Raw genomic sequence first — 20148 nt, 5'->3', positions numbered from 1 at the left:
GTTTAGATTAAAGTGCTGAAGAACCTCTTTCAAAGGCCCAGGGCCTGAGAGGTGACTCTTACGGGTCAGAAGCTCATTGAAGACCAGCCCAGGAGCTGTGGGGAGCCTGTTATGTTGCTGAGGCTCTGATCAGGAGGCCAGCAAACTAGCCCTTGGAGTCACTCTGGGGTCCTGGGTACACAATGGAGGTGCATGTCCAGTTATTTATCCCCAGGCAACAGAGCAGAAAGCAGCAGGTCAGTACAGTAGTTCAGAAGATCCTTGCGGAGCAGCAGTTCAGCATAGTTGCAGTCCCTGTAGCAGCACAACAGTCCTTCTTCCTGGCAGAGTATCCACAGGTTCAGTGGTGTAATGAGCTGGTGATGTCAGAGGTCCAGTACTTATACACAGTGTGGCCTCTGAACTGAAGTGGGGGAGACGTCAAAGACAGACCTGCAAAGTCCACAGAGGTCCTTCCTTTTCTGCCCTGGCTCCAGACTAACTACAGGAGGGTATGCAGCTCTTTGTGTGGGGGCAGGATGCAGTGTATTCAGGTGTAAGTAAGGCTGGGCTTTTTTTTAGATTATTTTTGTGGGTGCCCACCCAAGGCACCTACATCTTTAACACAAGTTAGGGGGCTGTGGCTGGAGCCACAGGGCTTCTGTGGTTCCTTCTGGCTCCCTGGGTGGGAGCAAGCTACCTTGTCATTTTGTGGGTACCCTGATGCCCAACCAGAGGATCAACATCTACACAATTCATTGGCACTGTGGGGGAGCCACAAGACCCCCATGGTCCCTGCCAGCTCCACTTGTGAGAGCCAGGCGCTTTGCCTTTTTGTGGGTGTCCAGATGCCCACATCTATCAAATTTGTTGGGATTGTGGGGGGAATGCCCAGGTGTCCCTGCGGCTCCTGCTATTGTAAATGGCCATCACCCATTCATCCAACATTTTTGTTGTTCTTTGGACTGTGGTGGCCTTTCATATAGAGCAATTTCTCTACAGACCTTCCAGAGTGTGCAGTGACTGTATAGTGCGGCTTCCTTTTTCACTTGTCTCTGCTGATGCCATCCAGTTGGATTACCACTTAGGCATTCAGTTTTTAGATATATTCACTGTTTGAAATGGGGTCTCTAGTTGGCAGTGGTTTACACCCTGTCAAAGAAGGGACTCTCACTCCAGTCAGGGTAAGGGAGTCACACACATAAGATAACCTCTGCTCACCCACTTGGTAGCTTAGTAAGAGCAGTCAGGCTTATCTCAGAGGCAATGTGTAAAGTATTTGTATATACACACACAATAAGACAGTGAAAACATCACAAAAGTACTCCACACCTACTTAGAAAAATAGCCCATATTTATCTGAATAAAACAAGACCAAAACAAAAAACATACACAAGCAAAGATACATATTTTCAAGATGAAATCTTAGTATTGTGCTTAGAAACACAATAGCTCAAACTGGGGATATCACAACGTCTTGACAGGGCTGGTCCCAACAGTCCAACGACACACGCGAGGGAGTGTATGCAGGTCATGGAATCACACAGACCCCGGGTACACTATCTTGGAAAACGAGGAAACAAAGACTTTGCACAGAGTTGGCGAGGTGAAGCATCGCTGGAGCTGGAGCAGCATTGGTTCCTTACTGCTACAGAGGAGGCGATGCATTGGTTCCTTACTGCTTGGCAGGGGAGGTGAAGTGTTGGTTCCTTGTTGTTGCAGGGGAAGTGATGCAGCAGCAGTGGTGAGGCGTTGGTTCCTTACAACAGGGTGTGGTCAATGAATCCAGCAGGTCAAGATGCAATGAGTCGAATTGTTGATGTCACTTTAACACTATGGGGCCAAAGGTGCTGCGGTGGAGTCAGGTGTCACGGATGTCAGTGACATGGCACTCGGGACTCACCCTGTGGCATGACTTCAGAGTCCCTGCAGCAGTGTCGGGCCAGCAGCGTTGGTCACGGTCGTTGCACTCAGTGGGTACCACAGCTCCGGTGCAGGAAGCGGTGTGGAGTCGGAGAGCGGCGCCGGTTCCGAAGTCGCTCTGGAGTTGATGTGCTTGTTTCTTCTTGGTTACACCAGAACTCAGCTCCAAGGTCCCAGGAACTGGATTTGGGACCACCTGGCAAGTCAAGACTCTCAGAAAGAGAGCCCAAATGTTGGCAGATGATGGCTTTGATGTCCCTGAGACGTTTTAACAGGAAGCAAGCTCAGTCCAAGCCCTTGGAGAGCCTTTGGAAGCAGGATGTAGAAAGCAAAGCGGTGTCCTGTCACTCCAAGGGCAGAAGCAGCAAGCAGAGTGGCAGTCTCTCCTACAGCATCAAGCTCTTCTTTTTGGTAGAATGTCCTCAGTCCAGAAGGATTCCAACTTTGTGGGGTCAGAGGTCCAGTACTTATTCCAATTTCTGCCTTTGAAGAAGGCAAACTTCAAAGAAAAGTCTTTGTAGTGTAGAAAACCCTGCCTATCCTGCCCAGGCCCCAGACACACTCCAGTGGGTTGAAGACTGCTATGTGTGAGGGCAGGCACAGCTCTATTCGGGTGCAAGTGTCAGCTCCTCCCGCCACTCTAGCTCAGAAAGACCCACCAGCATATGCAGAGCATACCTGGGCTCCTTTTATGTGACTGTTTAGAGTGAATTCCCAAACAGCCCAACTGTCATCCTGACCCAGGCAGAGGCACAGAATGGTTAAGCAAGAAAATGCCCACTTTCTAAAAGTGGCATTTTCAAACTTACAATTTAAAAACAAACTTCACTAAGAGATGTACTTTTAGATTGTGAGCTCAGAGACCCCAAATTCCATATCCCTATCTGCTCCCAATGGAAAATTCTACCTAAAAGATATTTCAAGGCAATCCCCATGTAACCCTATGGGAGAGATAGTCCTTGCAATATTGAACATCGAATGTAGCAGTATTTCACTATCAGGACATGTAAAACACACCAGTGCATGTCCTACCTCATAAATACATTGCACCCTCCCCATGGGGCTGCCTTTGGCCTACCTTAGGGGAGACCTATATGTATAAAAAGGAAGGTTTGGGCCTGGCAAGTGAGTGCACTTGCCAGGTCTAAAGGCAGTTTAAATCTGCCCACACAAACACTGCAGTAGCAGGTCTGAGACATGTTTACAGGGCTACTCATGTGGGTGACACAATCAGTGCTGCATGTCCACTAGGAGCATTTGATTAACAGGCCTGGGCACACATACTGTACAATACTAGAGATTTACTAGTAAATGATATATGACAGTCACGAATAAACCTATCACCAATACCATTTAGACAGAAAGCACTTGCACTTAAGCACTGGTTAGCAGTGGTAAAGGCCCAGCGTCCTAAAGCCAGCAAAAACGAAATTCAGCACAGGATTAAAAACAGGAGGTCAGAAGCCAAAAGACAAAGGAAACCACGCCAAGAGCTGACAGGTCTAACATTCACTGTGTGAGCCTCATCTTGCAGCAGTCATTTTCTTTTTGTGCTTACTAAATATTTTGCTGTGATGACCTGTTGCATGAAATAACGTTGAAATACCATTGATAATACTCTGGCTGGTAAAGAAACGTAGTGTTAACTACAGGTTGTGTAATGGGATAACCACAAACTGTTAACTTATGTTTTTATCCATGCACAATGCCTAAGTATTGCTTTTCGCCTTCCTTTACTGTTTTAACCACTTTGCACCAACCAGACAACTTGTATGAACACTATGGGGGTTATTCTAACTTTGGAGGAGGTGTTAATCCGTCCCAAAAGTGACGGAAAAGTGACGGATTTACCACCAGCCGTATTACGAGTCCATTATATCCTATGGAACTCGTAATACGGCTGGTGGTATATCCGTCACTTTACCGTCACTTTTGGGACGGATTAACACTCCTCCAAAGTTAGAATAACCCCCTATGTGTTCATTCTGCACATTGAACACTTGTTTTTTGTGCATCTTGATGCTGGTAAAACATTTGATATAACTTGAAAAATAATATTCTATGTTAAAATAATATTTCTGATTTGTACTGGCTGTATCCTTATTTATGGATTATCCACAGGTACCAATACATTTGTTAAATATTGGAAAATATGTTTGTTTAGTATATAAATGCTGAAAGATTTTTGCAAAAGCCAAAAGAACAGATGATGGACAGAATGCTGAACAATGCAATCATTCATCCCCAGTCACAGAGATCTGGGTTTAAACTATCTTTTTTTGCCCACCACATTACCCCAGTTTGGATTCAGCCACATAGAAATCAGTCTTGACCCCGCTCCCATGGGAACTGTCCAGCCCAAACTGTCAGGCCAGGTACTCCCTACACCAGAAACAGGCATCCTGGGACTGGTTTCGGGGCTTCGCCCCTCATCAGCAAGGCTAGCTTGAACCCAGTGGTGCAGTGAGCATGGGACCCAAGTCTGGGCACATTGTTTCCACTTAGGGCTACAAAAGCAAAAAAGAACAGATGATGGACGGAATAATGAACAATGCAACCATTCACCCCCATTCACAGAGAAACCGATCCCAAGATCCTTGTTTCCAACCTAGAGAGGACTCAGCCTGGCAGTTTGGGGTGGACTGTTCCCACAGAGAGCAGGGTCAAGGCTGATTTGCATATGGCTGGATCAAAACTGGAATGGCATGGCGCAGAAAAAGACAATGGATTTAGGCCCAGATCGCTGTACTGTGGGAGAATGTTTGACATTATTCAGCATTCTGTCCATCAATTGTTCTTTTTGAAAGATTTTTTAAGCAATAACTGTCTCTTTAAGGGGCATAGTCTGCTTGTAAAAAAAATGTATATGCTCGGAATGCAACTGCAGAGATTCAGGTCCGCTGTCCTTCACAAGTTTCACAGCAATTTATAGATCTTCATAAAAGGTTACCTGCATCAATAATGTTCACGAAACTGGAGGTTTAACAGTACTTCATGAGTATAGAATTTGTGATGTGACTGACTAGAACATCAGTTGCACTTCAAAATGCTGAAGAGGTCGCAAAATGTTGGCACATATTTTGTAACCACTTTTTGTGACCTGCTCATTGACATATCAGGCCCATTTGGGAGTTAGAGATCTTTGCTCAATGCCTAACCATTGAAGTTCCCTAGAGGCACCTGAGATGCTATCAAATTTGTACAGAGCTCATATCAAATCTAATCGTAATATTTTGTACTCACTATAGAAATGCTAACATGATCCTGGTATGTCTAGATATAGGTTATTACTTTATAGAGTGGGTACATGTGTCTACCAGAGAAGCAAAATTAGATTTAGGCAAAAATGTCATGATATACGTAACATCCAGAAAAGATGGAATAAGGAGCTAACCAGAGAGTCCACTTGTTTCCTTAGTGTTATCTGAAGATAAACTCCAAGGCGTTTGAAGTGTTGGACTGAGTGGAGTGCCCCGGTAGTTTAGCTAGAACGTTTCCCCGTATTTACTGTTCCTACCTACCAGAAGAAGCTCTGTCTTACTTGCATTAAGTTCTGAAAGTTAGAGCAGACTTTCCCTGAAAACAGAGATGTGATTACCAAATAAGTGACCTAATCAACAGGCCTGTCAGAAATTTTGGGGAGCTCGGTCAAAAATGTTCGGCTGGACGCCACCCTGGTCTTGCCACAAGAAGTACCTCATTATTTCAAGAAATAATGCGATCTCTGAAAACAGTTTACATTTACCAGCACTCTGTGATGCGATCACTGTGTTCCTTCTTTGTGAATGAGTCGGTCAGACCTGGTTTTCATTAAATAAATACATTTTTAAAACTCCCACAAAGCCCAGAAAAGAGTGGGACACAGGGAAGAGCCCCATCTCAAGAGCTTTTTGTTTGCCCTTACATGGAGAGATGGCTGAAAACAGAGATCTTAAAAACGTCACTGAGAAGGGATCATCGGACGAATCAGATTCCAAACCTGCCAGTAGCAAACCAACCTGTTCCCTGGTGGCGAGCATAAAACAAGGCAAGCACAACTGTATTTTCAATTTTGTCAAAATGTTCAATTTTGTGCTGATTCATAAAGCTAAATTCTGGAAAGTTACAAACATAGGGGCATATTTATACTCCGTTTGCGCCGAATTTGCGTTGTTTTTTTCAACGCAAATTCGACGCAAAACTAACTCCATATTTATACTTTGGCGTTAGACGCGTCTAGCGCCAAAGTTCATGGAGTTAGCGTCATTTTTTTGCGTGAACACCTTCCTTGCGTTAATGATATGCAAGGTAGGCGTTCCCGTCTTAAAAAATGACTCCGATGCATATGCGTCGTATTTATACTCCCGGGCAAAAATGACGCCCGGGAGTGGGCGGGTCTAAAAAACCCGCATTAGCACCGGATTTTAGCGCCTGGGTCAGGGCAGGCGTTAAGGGACCTGTGGGCTCAGAATGAGCCCAGAGGTGCCCTCCCCTGCCCCCAGGGACACCCCCTGCCACCCTTGCCCACCCCAGGAGGACACCCAAGGATGGAGGGACCCACCCCAGGGACATTAAGGTAAGATCAGGTAAGTATTTTTTTTTAAAAAAAATTGTGGCATAGGGGGGCCTGATTTGTGCCCCCCTACATGCCACTATGCCCAATGACCATGCCCAGGGGACAGAAGTCCCCTGGGCATGGCCATTGGGCAAGGGGGCATGACTCCTGTCTTTGCTAAGACAGGAGTCATTTCAATGGGGGTTGGGCGTCGTAAAAAAATGGCGCAAATCGGGTTGAGGCGATTTTTTTGCCTCAGCTTGACTTGCACCATTTGTGGACGCCCATACGCCATTTTCCCCCTACGCCGGCGCTGCCTGGTGTACGTCGTTTTTTTTAAAGCACACCAGACAGCGCCGGCGGCTAACGCCGGCTAACGTCATTGAATAAATACGGCGCCCGCATGGTGCTTCAGAATGGCGTTAGCCGGCGCTAATTTTTTGGGCGCAAAACTGCGTTAGCGCAGTTTTGCGTCAAAAAGTATAAATATGGCCCATAGTATCTGTGGCCTCCGCGATTTACAAACAGCAAGAATTCCTAAATGTTTCATAGCCTGAGGTTAAAATGGTACACATTGTATATTTGTAGGTTCGTTTTTTGCAAATATGATGCAATTGTTGCGTTGTAAGTTACCAGATGTCAGAATTCTCAACTTCAGCTGTGGATTCCTGACATTTTGTGATAAAACACCAAAGCAGATCTGTTCAAGCAGGATGAAAAGTAAAGAGAATAAGAAAACAAAACAGGTAATAGATTGGCAGCCTTTTTCATTATTGTTAAGTGTGGTGCAAGTGCCATCAGAACACCCACAGCTAGTGCAAGGCCACACCATGATAATGGAAGTAGACGGAGGCTTCAGTAGGACAATAAGGTGGCAACATACAATTTGGGCATAACCTACACCTAGAGGATGTGACACAGACATTTCCCCAAACTGCCCACACTACATGTGACATGCAGGTGGGGTATAGGCCTGGGAGAATGCTAATCTTAATGACAGGCACAATGAACAGGAGCCAAGATCACAATGTGCAACTAATAGGAAGTCAAGCACATCACATTACAAATGCCACAACACAGACACACTAATTGTACAATCTCATTGCAGAGGACGATGGTTTTCCTGGGGATATGCCTGTCCTGGAATTCCCTGATGACATGGATGACGAGCTGACAAACATTAGCCAGCAGACCCTCCAAGATGTCCTTGGAACCCTCAAGACCCCACCTTCAGTCACAAGGAGGAGCACAGAAGTAGCAGCCATCACAGAGGACCCACCCACTACCCCAATTGTACGACATGCCAGCTCCACCCCAGCTGAGGACTCTGACGACACTGGCACCAGCTTTGAGAGGACTGTAGTTGGAGTACAGCGGGAGCTGGCCAAGGGGGTGCGGGTGGGGATGCAAAATATGGCAGCCAGCCTTGAGGGGGTGAGTTTGTGCATGATGTCATCTGCAGAACAGGCAGCAGCCATGCAAGGGTAAACATCTATCCTGCAAGAACTTGAATAAAGTGTGAAGGAAATCAGCACAGCAGTAAGGGAGTTGCCACAACACCTCGCACACCAAACCTTTCACTGCGTGTACGGATGCAATAATGACCCCCATTACGGCCGACCTCTCTGCCTACCACAGTGATGTAGCTGCTATACTTAAGAACCAGCAGCTCCTCCTTGCTGCAGAACTTCCCTTAATAGCCCCACAGTTGGCAGCTACCGGGATTTCTGACTCCACGTCTTCAAACACTGTGGTATGTTGCCCCTTCAAACCCACCACCACCAAGGGCAGAGGAGACGACACACACATCAGAAGATAAAGACGTGGAACAGATCACCTTCACCCGTAAGAGTACCCGGTAGCACAAGTCCATGCCAAATGGGCACTTATATCCTAGGTCCTGTGCTTGTTAACATGCCAGTCTTGCAACAGCAGCTCACATGCACTGTTCTCCAGCACACTGTTTACCTTGACACTATGCTCTGTGATTGTCTCTCACTACCTCATTGGCAATTCATGTTCCTCTGCACTGGAAGACACTTCACCCTAGCATGTCCAATGACATGTCCCATTGCACCTTTGTAGTATCACAATAGAATGTGTCACACTAATGGACTCACATTCCTGGACTATGTAAATATTTCACTACAGCACTTTAAAATAAATAGCACTTACACAACCACTTTGTCTCTGTGTAATGTGACACATCAACTGTGTAGGAGATTAGTGATGTATGTCACATGTCAATGGCCATAGAATGTCAATACAATTGCCTTGAAAGATTTTGGGCTGATAACTATGCACTGGGGTCTGGAATGTATCATCATCTCCGCTTCCGGAGGGTTATTTCTGAAGTAAATAGAAAACTAACAGTAGAATGCTGTGTTAGATAGAAAAAGTCAGCTTCAAGCGATGTTTAAGCAGAAAATCAATGTGTTCAAATTTTCCTTCTAGACAATCTTTATGTATGTGACATCTGACTACAAACTTTCATCACACACAAACACCATACAGCAAGAATGGATGTGTACGAGTGTATGGACAAATATGTAACCTGGCAGTACAATGTAAGAAATGATAGCTGTGAGTTATGTATACTATACTACATAAGATTATACCATCACTCACCTTATCAGGGATCACATGAACATCAGGCTGCAGGCAGATGTACCACAGTGCCCAAGATTCCAAATCTGGTCTCAAACTATGACAGATTGAAAACACACATCCAAACTTAACAACACATTGGGAATCACCTTGAGTGGTGGGTGCAATGGATGGCAGATACATAGAGAAGTAGCTTTGGTGTAGCTGCCAATCTGACAGCTCAATTGGAATTGGGAATAACCATGTCAATAATGGGATTTGGATGCAGAATGGAACACAAATGCTAATACTAAATTGACACTGTTCACCTATGCCAAGGCCCTGATCCCCAAGCATATGACACATACTGTAAAGGCGTGCCTAAATATTTATTAACAGTAAAAAAGGATACTAAAACTAGGGGAAACACCCTAACTAACCTAACCTATCCTAACTACACATTACCCACCCACAGCTGGCCCTAACTACCCTAATCTAAACTTACTTATCACATTTAACTAAACACTCTAAACATCAACCCCCCTTATATGATGGGACACATGTAGGACAACATATATTAACCTAAACACATACTATCTTATCCTAAACAAATATATATTTTTTATATTTTTTTTGTATTTTTATTATTTTTATACACATAAACCCCAACATCATCCCACACCCACCCACCCAGAAAAAAACACATGTTAAAATATAATTCCCTCCACCACCCAACCCACTTATACTAACTAAACTAACAGCCTAATCTAACCTAAAACTAAGCCCCCTAAACCCACTAAATATAAGAACCAGGAAAGAAGAGGGAGGGGAGGGAATCATGGCTGAGGGTCCAACAGTCACAAGCTTGCCCTCCGCAGGATCTTCTTTACCCCACGCAATCTCCTGCTATTGCAGACACCTCCTGCTGCAGCCTCTCCATCCTGTGCAACATCTGTTGCATGTCACTTCGCATGTTCATAAATTCTGCATTGTCTATGACTGCAGCAGGGGTGGTCTGTGTGCCACTAGTGGATGGTTCTGCTGGTGCCGGTGCCATGCTTGTAGAGGGAGGTGCAGGAGCTGCTGTTAGTGGGCCAGGGGCGGATGATATAGAGGGACCTGTAACGGTGGCTGTCATCCTTGGTGCAACTTGGGTCGGAGTGGTGATGCTGGTGGTGGTGGCTGTTGTGGGCAAGGATGGCCCCCCTTGGGCAAATGCCCTCCAGACCCCTGTGGCTCTCTCATGGCGATAACGCTGTGCCATGTTGCGGAACCCAGACTCCACATCCAGAATGTGGCGGTAACGCATCGCCCTCCTCTAGAATGATCTGATCTGATTGGTGTCCAAGGTGGCAGCTGTAAAAATAGAGAAAGCCAAACATTAGTGACATCATTGTGTGATACATCTTCTTAATGACAATCAAGGGCCACAAGATCAGTGATTTGTAAGTGCTAATCATGAGGGGGTATCCTAGGTTTTAACAAATGAATGTTGGAATTACATGTCTGTCTTCTACACTGGGATCCTCAAACCTAGGTAAACATATTTCATAAACCTAACCCTGTGCCTCAGGGAGTGATGGACATGCAACACATACTTTCAAACATCAAGGACAGCCAGGAAGCTGTGGACAGCTGTCCATGGGTTTAGTCAGTCCACCACTGGTAAGGAGGGCTGCCAACTAGGATAGACACAAACATTGGACAATCACATCCACATTTATGTTCCTAATTGCGGACAATTGTCAACATAATTTGATCTCACTAATACCTTTCCAAAAACAAGCACATAAATGCAAGCACCCATCTGGGCATTAGCTGCATGCACACCCATGACATTCTACTCAAGTGCCACATAAATGTAGCACAACATGTGGAGCTAGATGCTGCTAGGAAGTCAAACATACAGTCCTACATGTTCATTAGTTAACAGGAAGGCTCAAGTCTGTGGGTAACAGTTTGGCATCACTGGTCTTTGTGAATCAGGGTATGACTTGCTGACTAAATCATGAAAATGCCTACCTCCAAAATTTTCATCAGCATAAATGCAGCAACAAATATCACCCTGTTCACCTGCCCATGACTACAGTGCAGCACTAGATACCCAAAATATGACTCTCTGCCACTTATTGTCCAACTCAAAAATGGAACAAAATGTTAAACTCCAGTCAAGTCACATAACAGATCATGTGCCAGCACATCATACCTTGCTATGTGTCCGACACAGAGGAGTCAATCACACAACAGCTGCAAACACAACACAGAACTAACATATCAACACTTACTGGATATGTCTGGGTCCGCAAATCGAGCCACTTCTTAAATTGTGTAGGGGGTTTTCCACCTGTAAAACATGGAAGGGTGAAATGTGCTCAATGTCTGCTCACTGTACAAAACTTGGAACAAAAACTCACTGTGTGTGACATTTTATATGATAGACCAGCACCTTAGGCATGTAGACATCCCAACAGACATACCACTGCAAACATGTATTGACACTGTCACTCCAGTGAGTGATAGACACACATATGCACACATGCTCTGGCCCTAACAATCATGTGGTGACAAACATGATTACTCAATTGGGTGCAGATTTATTTAGAGAGGGTACTCCAGTTCTTTATTTGTTGTTATGAGAGACATGCAAAACCACATTCCAGGTGCACTGCAATACCAGTCACTCAGGTATTGTGGCTTGTGCATCAAGGGACAATCAATTACTGTGTGATGCTCATGTGGGCTGAGTATAGCTCATGAATGATTATGCTTTCTATGGTCCATTACATGTGGGCCTGTGTTGTCTGTAGATTACATACGCCACATTGCCAGTGTACCCACAGCCATATATGCCCCCTATGAAACCATGATGGCAGGGATCCTGTGTGTAACTTGATGACAATGTTACGCTAAACATGGATTGGCCATTCATCTAAATCAAAACAACAAACAAATATATGCTGACAGTGTCTAATTTGATCATCCATGACAGAATGCATGGGCACAGGTGTATTCATTGCACCTGAAATGTGTTACTCATGGCCCTGTGTGCCTATATCAGGTATTGTAAATCACAGGTAGCCACATTCATCATCTTATATTTGCCTCGTTGGGTGATCTGTGGTTATACAACGAACTTACACTGTCCCCTAATTGAAACATGGTTTAGCAAATGTCCGACTGTGGCAATCTTGATGAGGTAGGTATCAATTTGTATGCACCTTGGGAATGGCAGCAGTCACAGGAATGCTGGTCTGCTGATCTTAGCATACACCCATGTCTGTGATAGCCTTCATTCTGAGAAGTTAACTGTTGTACATATACTGCACTAGATCAGCAGGGGTGTTCCAAACGTAAACTAGCAAACTATTTTGTAATTTTAAATGTATGATGGAAGCAGTCAGGGGTCCCTTGCACAACATCATGCAAATAAATATTTTGTTACCATGCATTCACCAAGTTCAGGGATCCCATGATGACCCATTAACTTATGAAAATTGCTTGGCTATAAAGTGACACAGATGGCAAATGCATCAGCTCTGTACCTGCAATTGTGGCCAAGGCAAATTAAAACACACAGGAACAATTAACATAGGGCCAGATATTCTTATTTTTTAATGTGTAGCATTTGCTTCATATTTTTACGCTACAGCTATGGAAAGTAGCACCAAACATTTAGATATTAACCCGTGTGCATTACTTTGGCATCCATTTCTAATTTAAATGCTGCACAAACCAAGACAAAGTATCAGCCTAAGATATTACCAGAGGTTAGGAAGAACTTTGTACTTATGGCCATGAATACAGTTCAGACATGTAATCCAAATAATTGGGGACTACATTCATTCCTTGCTTTAGCATGTGAAACACATCTCATTCCTAGTACACTCACAGACCATGAATAAAACATTTGTGTGTGCTGCATTACCATCATCTATTGACGTCAAAGCAGCACTAATTTACAAGATCAAGTTGTGTTTTGTAAGTTTATGCAGCTTGTGCATCAACAAATGACGGTAATGTGTAGCTAATATTGTATAAATCAGGGCCACTGTATATTTAACTTCCATTACACATGTACACAAACATTGCATGCAACATATCAACAAACCTGCTACTGTCACTACAGAGCATTATTTAAATGTGCACATTAATCTGATCTGTACTCACCAACAGGGCCACCAATCACCACACCCAGGTGGTCCAGCAGGTCTTGCTCTCTGGCCACAAGGTCAGCCCAGCGATGCTTGAGTTGGTGGTCGTTGCGCTGGCTGTTGAATACTCTCTTCAGATGGAAGAGCACCTTGGACCACCTGAGCCTCCTCGCCTCGGTGTGATACTCCTGTACCACCCTGCCACCAGCCTCTAACATCAGGGGTAGGAAGTGGCACACCAGCCAAATGAAAGCCCCCAGCTCCTCCTCACCCATTCTCCACAGACATGGACTTCCCAACATGACAAAAAGTTATAGGAAAGGGAAAATTGGAAAATACAGGGAAAGAAGCTTGGAAAATGAAATATAAAGAACCCACAAACAGCCCAACAATACCCTAACTAACAATACCCACTACACACTCCCAACAGTACAAAGACATAATCAGACACAAAAAATGACAAATACACACTTACACTGATTTACTGAGACAATTACAAATACAACAGATGACAATTAAAATGGGACACAGGAGACAAAAGCACAATTTGGACAGACAAAACTCTCAGCACAGCCACACAGTCTAGAAGAATCACAGACTGCAGAGTGAAAGTGAAAGTACACCCACTGTACTATTTCTGTAAACAGGATATTCTATTACATCACTTCCTGTCTCAAATGAGGCACGTTTATATTATGATGCGTGAAATTTTTATAACACTTACGGGCTTTGTGTCAATTTTCTTTTGACGCAATTGCTTAACAATTCCCCCACATTCAAAGATCAATATATTTTTCATGGATAAACAATTTTATGGGGTGCAGTGTTGGAATTTCTGATAGGGACCAATGGATGTATAATGGCTGTGAGTGTCATTTTTCAACGCATATGCGGCAAAATTTGACACATATGCGTCTTTTTCGACCCGTGTGCATCAAAATATCTGTCTTTAACTGTGTTTGTGTCATTTTTCTCATTTTTAACGTACATGGAAGCTGTAACTATACAGAGATAGGCGGTTAGGGCCTGCTGTGTGTGTTCTAGTGTTTGGACACATGTGGCAGACCACACTACTGCAGACCATAATACTCATGTTGTTGTGCCAGATAAGCACTCTTGACTGACGCAACAGCAACCCAAACATTTGGAATAAAAATTGGTATTCCATAGTTTGAGCAGGTGGTTCCCACTGCAACAGGGATCATCAGTGCCTCTGTGCTGATTAATCTCACAGCTAGTCACCACGCAGGCACCATCAATAGGTTGTGGCCAATGTGAATCTGTGTGTGGACCGTCAGGGCACAAACATGTTTTGTCCTTTCATACACATTAGCAAACGTTGTTTGTTGTGCTGGAGTCACCGTACTAAATCCATGCATACAGCCATAATACACTGTCACTGTTTGTCACTCATGAATACATGAAACCCAGACAAGGGATGGGGGCTGGATTAGGCAATTTGAATACATGTCCCAGACCATAATATGATAAGTAAACAGATTAAACTATAATATACATTTGAGGATTCATCGTAGACCTACCAGACACAATACCCCAGGAGGAAAGAGATGGCATGGAAAGCAACTATGAGACAAATGTAGCCACAGGGAACCTCTATAGTAACGCAAAGACAGGAACGAGTCAGGCTAACAGGATGCAGGGTCAGTCAGGAACAAAAAGAACCAGGCAAATACACATTGAGCAGGCTCTGACTTGGAAAGCTGGAACAACACTGTGGGAACTAAAAACTGTACTTGTGCTGCAGGCTGCAACATTGCACAATACCCCAAGGCCTGTGTTACACAAGTGATTTATACGGCAATGCACAAGAAGGATATTCAGAAAATGGCAGCTTCTAAGCAGTTCCAGGCAGCAGCAATGGCAGTGCAGGTTCAAATGGCTGGTCTGCACGCAAGTGCTCACAGGTGTGTGCAGCTTCAGTCTCTCACAAGTCCTGTAGATGAGAATCAAGTTCAAAGGGCCAACAGTACCTTTCACATGGGAAGCAATGGGCAGGTGATTAAAGGTCTTACCGACTACCAGGCAGTGCATTATCGGACCTGAAGTCCATTCAGACAGATGAACTATGACTATGGCATGCCATACTAAAGAGGGAAGCACACAGGTGTCAGAATGGGAGTCTGGGTGTGTGTAGATGAAGGTTATCAGGGTACAAATAGTCAATTTACAGGACCCCCTAGAGAAGAGATGGGAGAGACTGAAAACATGGCAGTGGCAGGACTTATTACGTGGGATGGACTGCGCAGGGCATGTCTTGTGAGCAATGGTTGTCATACCTGGGGCACTCGTGCTATCCATTTTCAGCTTAGATGGACTTCTTGTCACACATGCTACTTGCAAAGATAGCTGATGTCACACTTACTGATGTCAAGGGCGTGGTCATACATTCCTGTCACCAATACAATAGCACATCCACTGACTCATGTATGAAACACTATTTTACCTTATGATTGATGGTGTCTTTTTTGTGTGTCATGTGCTGCAATGGCCCATGTTGGCAACATGGATGTGTCTCATAGATGTAGTCCTCTGATTTTGCCCTTCACATGTGAAATAGACAGGACATATGTCATTTCCACTGTGTGTGATGTTGGGTGTACATTCATACCCATCAAATGTGATATGGCTTTTTCAGTATCCTAATCTGTATTTCTGCAATGCTCCATGAGACTAAACTCTGATTATGATTCCTAGGGATCGTGTGATGCATAAATAATTACCCAGACCATGATTGAGTGCTGAAGTGAGGTGTTTAATTACATATGGTAAGAAAGTGGTGATGGTGACTAGAGTTAAAAGATGTTTTGTACAATGTGTTGTCTCCGGCGCAATCCTGCTGCAGTGTTTAATGGTCCCCCTCATGTTGATGAACAGCATCCTCCTCTTTCTCCTCTTCAGGCATTTGTGGGTCTGGTTCATAGAGGGGAATGTTCCTCCTTACACAAATGTTGAGCAAGATGGCACAGGTCAAAATGATCTTGCAGACTATTTCAGGTGAATATATGAGGCTGCCTCCGGCGATGTCGAGGCACCTGAATCTTGACTTCAGGAAGCCAAAGGTCCTCTCTACTATGGTGCGTGTCCTCCGATGTGCCTCATTATAGGCACGCTCTGCTGTAGTGCTTGGGTTTGCTAATGGGGTCATGATCCATGGCTGGATCCCATACCCCTGATCAGCTGAAAGAGAAAATGAGTGTAAATATTTGGATGTTGCTTGCACCTTGATTATAACTTTGCATGGCAGTTGTTATCTTGTGTCGTCTGTGACTCAGCTATGTTTGCGTTATTGTGTGGGATCCTAGGCTTCTAGGATGTTCTATCAGCATTGGGTTGTTTATTTATCTAAACTGGTGTTTGGCTGATTGAACGGATATCAGCGGTATATTTGTAAACTTGCAGTACATTGTGTATCTCCCATGCATTATGTCATGTGAAATAAGTGTCCATGTGTCTTCACTGGAGGTGATATGATACTTCAACACACAGAAATGCTTCCACTGTGGTGGTAACACAGTTGCACTATGTGGCCTGAACATTCCATCCAATTCAACATATGTAATAGCATGTGAAAAACAACAGTGAGGCCCTTTGATTTGGCTAGGTGACAATGTTCAACACATCTCCATAAGTTTGCAAGTGTTGACAATTGACAATGCACAAATAGCCCATGTGTGACAAGTTCTATGTAAACCTATTTTTGTGCCCTCACCGAGTTGGATCATGTGCAAACGTGTACCTGCACTACTGAATCTGCTCCAGGTAAGCTGCCTAACTTGGTTGTGGGGGTGAAGGTTTAAGTGTCAGAAGGTCCATATGCCTGCACATCTGTTGTGTATATGTGTAATTGTCTCAATCCTTATGTGTAGTAATCTGCACTTTGCAATAATGTCACATCAATATGTGTTCTTAGCACAGTCCACTTCCTTATTGCTAGTGGGCAATGTCACCCCAGGAGTGATGTGATATGTTGGTACTGCCTCAATGATTCCATGTCACCTTCATTAGAGTCATCATCATCATGCTATTTGTCTCATGGTGTTTGACCTGCAGCGAAACACATTACACACCCCTTACGAAGTACGTATTGCTTAGAAGGGTGTGTGATTGAGTTTTACTCATGTGATATTGTAAGAATCATCTTCCAAGTTGTACTGCCAGTTAAGGCCATGTCATTGTCACTGTGTGGTTTTAAATTTGTCCCTTGTGGCTCTGGAGTGGCATCTGTTGTTATTTGCATCTGTCAGTTATCCATAGGTTTCTATCCCATTGGGTCAGGATTTCAAACATGACTAGCAGTGTCACATCCTCAGTGTCTTCCTGGCCACGTGTCAATGTAGTGATGTATGTGTTGTGTGTCCTACAGGGTTGCTGTGCAGTGTGTATATAACTAGGTTTCTGTACTTACCAACAAGTAGGCCATTGCTATATCGTCCATCCTGGAAGTGTTGATTGATGGTGCAGTGGCAGAAGATGAATGAATCATGTACACTCCCAGGATACTTTGCCACAATGTTGGTGATCAATCCCCGGTGATCCACAGTGGCCTGCACATTGATGGAGTGTGTGTGCTTCCTGTTGCGGTATAGATGCTCGGTTGCAGCAGGTGGCACAATCCGTACATGTGTGCAGTCAATGGCACCAAGCACGTGTGGGAAGCCGTTGATTTGGTAGAAGCCCTGTTTGGTCTCCTGCTGCTTCAGCTGTGTGTTGGGGAAGCTGATGTGGCGGGGTTTGAGGGAGATGATGGCATCCATTACCTTAGGTAGGAAGGCAGGGAATGAGGGCTGTGAGATCCAAACAATCAGGGCACCAGTGGTTTGCAAGAGCCACTTGCCAACATGTGGAACACAGCTAGCAGCTTGGTCTCTGGTGGAATGATGTGGGGTGTCTGCAAGCTGGGTGCCAACTGTGGATCAATGTTGCGCAGAAGCTGCTGTGTGGCTTGCCAGTTGAGTCTGTACCTCTGGATGATGTCATGTTCCCTGAGGCCCTGAAGGGTTGTCCTGGTCCGAAGTATCCTCTCCTGCCTTCTGCGTTGCCTTTGGGGTCCCTGCTGGTGTGGTGTAAGCTGCTGTTGGTCCTGTGCTCTGCGTCTTCGTGCAAGCTGGGTAAATAGCACCTCCATGTCTTCCTTTTGGAGCTCTGCTGTTGCTTCTGTGGGTTTTACTTAAGTACTGGTGTGTTTGACCCATTTTAACACCTGCCCTGACCCAGGCGTTCATTTTTTACGCGAATCAGGCTGTGCGCCATTTTTCAACTCCGCCTTCCAGCCGTGCGGGAATTTTGCACAGTTGGATAAATATGACGCACGGGTGTTTAAGTCATTTTTGGGACGGGAACGCCTACCTTGCATGTCATTAACGCAAGGCGGTTTCACGCATTCAGAAATTGACGCACACTGAGATATTTTGACGTTAGCGGGGTCTAGCGTCAAAGTGTAAATATGGTGTTAGGTTTGCGCTGAATTTGCATTAAAAAAATTACGCAACTCTGGCACAAGCAGAGTATAAATATGCCCCCAGGTTTTTCATTGTACCAGAGAGCTGCTTGCAGCTCATTCAAAGAAAAATGGGAAAACACAGTGCAGGAAGGTGGCAGGAAGGTGCATGCAAATACACAATCTCACTGAAATTACATTTGAAGCCCATCTTCAAAGGACAACACTGATCATTTGTGAACCTCATCTATGACTCAGACCTATAACTCACCAGAAACTCCTGGGATATAAATGTAGTGAACAAAGGAATCCAATTCCAAATATCCTTGTTCAATAGAATTTTACCAAAAATAGCATTGAGTCTATATTGTCAGATCGCTGACCATGATAAGTTTAAGTAACTGAAACAAGATCTACGGAGACCAACCCCAAAACCCATTTATATGTTGAAGAACACGCCTACATTCCTACTGCTTATGCTTCTCAAGCACGTCACTACTCCCTCTGCATTCATGCCCCAGGCTCTGTTTCCCACTTCTTGAGCATTAACATTAATTGCATGCTTCCTTTGGAACAGAGTCCTCCTGGACTTGAGACCAATGAGAGCAGTTTTTTCCCAGTGGTTTACGCCCAGAAATCTCGGTGGCGATCTGTACCATTCTCTTCTCACAGCTCTAGACCTACCTGCATATCTGAAGCAATGCCCTATTTTGCACATGCTTCCCTTGAGCTGCAAATAAACATCTCATAGCAGAATCATTCTATGTGTCCTCTGCCTAACCTCTCAGAAATTATTAACATTTTAAAATGACTCAGTGAAAAATACATCCCGTCATTGTTTTCTAAAGTTTCAAGCAGTAGTCATTTTTTTTATAAATGTTACTGCTTTTTTTAATGATAAACTTTTTATAATATATTTTTCGCGCTAAATTAAATATTAGCAGTTTCCCTATTTAGATACGGAAGTGAGAAGACAATGTAACACTGAATAGTAAGAGAGTAGCAAAAGTGAATCAAAAGGGAACTACTTAGCATAATTGTCGAATCAATAGTTTTCATCAAAATTCACATTGGGGCGCCGTGATGAATGCCCACAGGGGAGCTGGAGATTAATGAATGGAGGGTGTCTAAAGCAGAGGCCAATTGAGCATTACGCCAATATTGAACCTGCTAAATTAGAGGCCTGTTGAAAGTTGGATTTAGTCACACATCCCCCTCCCTCACTTGTGAGAGTAGGGTGAGGGAAAATAAAATCAGTCATCATTTTCGTGAAGCTGCAAAGCTTGCATTATCTGTATTGCCACTCACCCCGACCCCCAACACACACACACACACACACACTGTGAACAAAAGGTTACTGTAGGAAAATTATTTTTGCTGGAAATCTTGGAAGGTTTTCTCCAAAAACAACCCACCTTTAGCATAATTTTTGACCAAAATGTTTAAAAGTTCATCATGTTTATGAAGCTTTTGAAGAGCATTCACAAGTTAAAATTTGAGAAAGTTTCATATTTTTT

This window comes from Pleurodeles waltl, chromosome 9, assembly GCF_031143425.1.
Source record: "Pleurodeles waltl isolate 20211129_DDA chromosome 9, aPleWal1.hap1.20221129, whole genome shotgun sequence".
Lineage (NCBI taxonomy): Eukaryota > Metazoa > Chordata > Amphibia > Caudata > Salamandridae > Pleurodeles > Pleurodeles waltl.
Note: the sequence above shows the minus strand (reverse complement) of the source record.